This window comes from Daucus carota, chromosome 1, assembly GCF_001625215.2.
Source record: "Daucus carota subsp. sativus chromosome 1, DH1 v3.0, whole genome shotgun sequence".
In the NCBI taxonomy this organism is placed as follows: domain Eukaryota; kingdom Viridiplantae; phylum Streptophyta; class Magnoliopsida; order Apiales; family Apiaceae; genus Daucus; species Daucus carota.
This window is the reverse complement of record NC_030381.2, coordinates 28,669,184-28,675,486: the sequence shown is the minus strand read 5'-3', so window position 1 is coordinate 28,675,486 and position 6,303 is coordinate 28,669,184.

Sequence of the window (6,303 nt, the reverse complement as noted above, 5' to 3'; positions counted from 1 at the left end):
TGCTCGCAGCAATTACATAGAAGGCTTTTTGCACATTGCCCGGATGTGGCTACAGGATTAGATTTTTATATGAGAATTCCAGTGTTCTAAGAGTTACCTTTTGCTTTTTGGTTGATACCCAGGCACACTAGAAATGTGGGAGGTTCTCAGAATATAAGAGACAGAAATTTGTTACTTTGTTTTTGGTTTTTTCTTAAAACATATATATTCCATCCCTTATTATTTCCAAAATTTTCTGTAATCATGTCTACAACATAATTAAGATTTACATTTTAGTCTCGCGCGAATTATTATTACAGGTGCCTCGATCATGTCCTTCTGATTGTGTATTTATGCACATGTTAGTAATGAATTCCCAGAAGGACATTTGATCATGTAGTTGTTTCCTGAAATGGCTGTGATTTGGTTACTTCCTTTTAAAACACCCCTGAAAAGCTACTTGTAATGGCTTTCCATCACGCTAAAAGTAGTCGGGCTCTCCTCGTCAAAACTGTCGTGTTTGTGATTAATGAAGAAAACTAATGTCACTGCCATCTTTATTGTTATGAATTAACTCCGGTCATGCATCATGCATGTTGTTAGCAAACTTGGTAGCTAGAGTCCTGCATTGGTATTGCACATGTTCAGTGTATAGAAAGAGTCTAGAATCATAGGATATCCTGCTCATTGTTCTGGTTGTAGCAGATGGACAAAGAGGGGTGGCTGTGGTCCTCGGATTATGAGCTTCTTTGGCAACGCTGAAAGCTAGTGGCTTAAAACTGTTTCCGACTTTACCCAAACAGACATGTTAAGTCATAAGTCACAATTTTAAACTTAGCAAGCGGCTCTATGCGTTGTTGTTTTATTCAGTTGGTTATTGCAAGCACTTTATCTCTCACAGTTATCTTCTTTATCACAGCTATCATATGCATTTCAAATAATCTTTAGTGATTATAATGTACAATGCATCTGCTGCATGTTCAAGAATCAAGATATCCCGAGCGGTTCGATTGAATCACACTACACTTATATTTTATTTTCAGGCTTGCATTTGGATTTTGAACAATGATTATGTGCTAGTACTTTTCATATGACATGAAACTCTATGTCTACAGGACTGACAGTGATTTAAGGTATAGCAGTTTTTTCTTATCTTACCTGGTAAGTTTCGTCTTTCTTTACCTCCTATAGCCATTAATATGTCCCGGAGGTTTCCCAACCTAAAAATATGTGAAACATATTCTGATGGATTAAGTGAGAAGAGAAGGAAAAAAAGAGAACATTAGATCCAATATTATATGGTCTTAGCAGATGACATAGATAGTATGTAAAGCTTACTGTGAGCATTTGCCAATCTCTCAAGAAAGCAGAGAGTATGAATGTATGATGAATACAGTCTTCTGATAATAAGAATAAGTTAATCAGATCTTTCGTAAAAAGTCATAAATATACATCTAATTGTAAGTATGAAATTGTATGTCACTTATGATAAAATTTTGATGTACTTATATACTCTTTCTTTCCCGACTTATTTAGTGACCAGAATAGTGAAAAGATGGAACGAAATCAGGAAATATACTTATAATTATAGTCATATTGTAATAGATTAATATTATAAAATTAATAAATTAGCAGGTCAAACTGCTTAATCCGAAGAAAATATCATATTCATTGCATTCAGATCCACTAATTATATTCTAATGCTACATAGGTATTTGTACTGAGCTTACCTGCCCAAGTGTAACACCATTTGCATAACTTGAACCACTGGTCTGCGAGGAGCTGAGACTCTTCATCTGGTTCCACTGGTATGGATCAATAGAGACATATTTTTTCACTAGCACATAAATGCCTACACATATACAGACAGGAGTTGTTCCCAGATTCTCACGATAAACTTTCAAATTTTCGTGAAATGATACATATATATGTGTGATTAGATGTAGGATAAAGAAAATTAAGGAATACATTCCATTGCATTAACTCTGTTAGGCATCAATTGCCTGTTAAGATTTGAGTCTACTAGCCATTGATTAGAAAAATGATAAAAACATATATACATCTGTATAGTATTTCACATCACTTGTCATTTCATTTAATTAACTCTGATAATTATAATTATGATTGCAATTTGTTATGTAGACAAGTATTTTTATCTGTTTTACTTTTCTTCTCAGAATTCTCATCTTTATAGCTTTAGTGGTTGGTAGCTCGTCTTCAATATTTAGTTAATCCCCTCCGAATTGTAAAGATGGATTGTCCTCTCCTTTTGCTTTTGAGTTATACGAAGACTCCTGCTCATATGGACTATTTTTTTTATATATATTTTAAGACTGCTACAGCAGATCAATGAATTCATCTTTGCTCTAGTTTTCTTTAAGTATACATATAGGACAACATGGGGACTGTAGGTGCAATGTTTCCCTGGACATACCGGTAATCCATTTCTTATAGCCCTGTAATTGATCAAACAAGTGATTTATACGCAAGATAGTATTCCACTGGCAGTAGTAGTATGTGCGAAAGATTGAAGAGTTCATTTATGTTACTGGGAAAATTATGCAACTGAGCTCCCAGATTCTGCGATACTAAACCAGAGGTACACATCTATGTTGTGATAGATGTAGCAGCTAATTTATATAATGCTCATTTAAAAAATGAAAATGTAATTGATGGCTTGCATATGGTATAGAGAATAGTACTAAACTAATCATGCTTAAACAAGAATACAAGATATCTGCTTTACTTCGCTTATGGTATAGAGAAAGATATGCACCCCAAATTGTCAAACTGGTAACCTTCTTTTAATATGTTTAAATTAAAAAGTTAAAGGAACACCAAAAACACACATTAAAAATTATACAGTAAAGACACAAAGAATGAGATGTGAAAGGAAATTCATCGTGGTTATAATTACTTGCTTTTTTAAATATATTCATAAATATACTGAAAAAGGTTTCAGATATTACTTGCTTTTGGTTGCAAGAGGTTGATCTTATTCTAATACAGATTATTTGTTTGATTGACATCATGTAGTTATTATTTGTGACTATAGGCATTACATTTATGGATGAAATTAAAAGTGTAGGATTAGAGTGTTCTAGTTTATGAGCTTTTTATTAGATGTACTGAACTTGAAAATTTCAAAGATTTAAATTTTTACTTGAATACATTCCAAAAACAGTATACATACTTATCTGGAATTGATTTGTTGACAAATCATTTTTTGGACAACAACCAAACTTCAGTTTTTACCTGTACTAATTTCCCTTTTCTATTCCTGCTACACATCGATTATCTGTATTGTCACTGAGCTCTAAAATGAAAGAGAAAAAAGTGAAATCTGCATAGGGTAACTGCTGCATTCGTGTGGTGCACTGGTTTCAAGTCTATAGGCTGAACATTGGTTGTTCTTTGTAATACCACTGGTATATAACAATCTAGGCAGCCTGAGGTACAAAATAAATCTTTTTTCTGTATTTTAATCTTTTGTAAAATGTTAGTACTAGATGGCAAGCACTGTAGATGACATGTGAAACCCCCCAACCCCCCTCACTCTTCCTACATTTTTGTTTGTTAAAAATTGTAATAATAGAAGTAATCTGTTGGCTATTGCAGGACATCTAAACAAGGCTCTTCTTCAGGTCCTATCATTTATATTATTTCAGTTTTAAACTGATTTTGTTGTTGCCTGCTTATAACTTTGACCAAGATGGAAATAATGGGGAAAGTTCTGCCATAACGTCCATTCTATACCTTGTTTCATGATATGATTATATCTTCCATACTATTAGATGATGTTAAATTAATAAATATCTATAAGCTGTTTGTGCATGTGACTCTTTTGATGGCAGGCAGATTCTGCTTTCATTTTTGATTCTATGTTCTCATGTGCACGTCAAATCTACTATGATGTTACAAAATGTAATACGGAGTGCGGTTTATTTGTTATGAAATATTCCTACTTTCTCAAAAAAATCCTAATACCAATTGGAAAGAGGTAAGAACAAAATATATATTTAATGATTCTTTTGGGAATATTAAACTCATTATTTTGTCTCAATATGTTATCATCATTTGCATTTGCAAGGCCCTAGGCCCTGGTTCAAGAAGGTATTTAAAGAAGGAACTCAATGAGGTTCGGGAACTGTGGGCTGAGTTTTATACAATCGAATGTCTATAATCAGGTTCGAAAACAATTTCTTCCATTAATTAAATTATTTTTTTCACTCCACTATATAATCAGGTACAACAAATTATATGTATTCGTTTGTAATCATTGAACTCTTTATTGATTTGTTTTGTTTATATATATAGCTAGTTGACAAACTGTAATGGCCACTACAAGCTTTTTTAGTGCTAATGACGAGAGTGAAGACTTCGAGGCAGCTGGCTTAGTACTGCACTGATTTCATAGTTTTTAGTGTTTGACATGTAATTTCACAAGAAGAATAATGGGTTGTAATACATTTTAATTTTAGTGTACATTGATTAATACCCACATTTAAGTTTTTGTAATTTGAGTTTAATAAGTGCTATTGACTTTGGGTATTTGTTGGTTGGATTTTATTTACATGAATGAATGATGCGCAGGGATTAATATGTATAATATAAATATGGCACAGCAGCTGGCAAAAAAAATTTTAAAAAAAAATACTTTAAGCCACGGCAGTTTGACAGCCGACGCTTAAAGATTAATCTTTAGCGTCGGTCGTTTGACTAACGACGCTCATGACTTACCAAAAAATCATAACTTTAGGCAACGGCATATTGACCAACCGACGCTAAAAGAATGACTTCTAGCGTCGGCTTTTTGACCAGCGACGCATAAAACTGTAGTTTAAGCAACGGCATTCTGCATACCCGACGCATAAAACAAACTTTAAGCGTCGGTCAAATGGTCTACTGCGTCGCCGTTTAACCGTGGCAAGAACACTTTAAGCGTCGGTTTTTTTAACCGACTCAGTAGAGACTACCCTATAGCGTCGGGTTCATATACTACGCTGAAACACCGACGCTAAAAGCCTAATTTGACCGTAGCTAAAAGACTATTTTGTACTAGTGTTTTTTTTTGCAAAAAAGTATATATAATACTTGCCACACGCATACAATCAGAATTCTAGCTATTTTTGAAATTATTTTTTTGAAAAAAATTATTTTTGAATAACCCATTTTTTTTATAATCCTTCGGCGAAAAAACAAGAGCAATTTAACATTTAGAGAATTAAATAAGTATTAATAGCTAGCACACGATGTAAAGCACACAATATATAATTAGGCAACTATGTTGACTGCTTCATAGAATATGATATCACTTATTATTAATATATTTTACACAAATCAGATGTATCAACCACCTCAGGAAAATAATAGCAACAGGGTCCTAAATCGTCCCCTGCAAACTAAAACTAAACAGATCTGGTACACTTCTAATCTCGAACAATCTGATCAGCTATGACAAGAGTTGAAGTACAATCCAATTTCACCCCAACTGTCTTCTTGACTATCTCCATCAACAATTGGATTCAATTTATAATATAATACAAAACTACAAAACACACATTTAAATTTAATAACTTGCCAATTTTACAAATGCATCACTTTCATTAACAATGGTTGTTAAAATGATAACACAAACCGCACACAAACTCTATCATATTAGAACTCTAACACTAATTAAGACCAATTGCAGAAGTGATGTCAACTTGTGTCGCATCACAATAGAACTTGCGTTCCGCTAACATGTAGGCAATAACCATACCTGGGTTCTGACGGGCAGCATTCCCAGTCACTTCAGCATCTTGGGCTCCAACACAACCTCTTTAGTCAGTTACTTAGTCAGTGACAGCTGGGAACCGTCCATTAAGAAGAAGGGTGAGCTAGCTGCATAAACCCAATTGATACACACATAAAGATTGAAGCAACATTAAACCCCTCTTCACTAAAATCTGATCTAGGAGAGGCAACACAATATAAAACACAACTCACAGGTAATGAAAGAATATTTAAGCTAAACCAAACATCACAGGGACGACATGTATACAGAGCAACTGTCAGAGAGAGAAAACGAAGAGTGTCCGTTGAAACACGCGATCAAGATGTTATATGGACCTAGGGTATTATTGAAATTATGTGTAAACTGAAGGTATATATGTAATTTCACAAGCATTTTTCTTGCTCTTTTTACCCCTAGTCCCCTTTAATATATAGAAGATTAGAAGTAGATAAGCGGTATGAAACTATACTTTATAACAAACTCAAAATATGTGCAAATTGTTAAGTAAACAATCGCATATGACCGAGAGAGTATCAGATTTTTAAAGA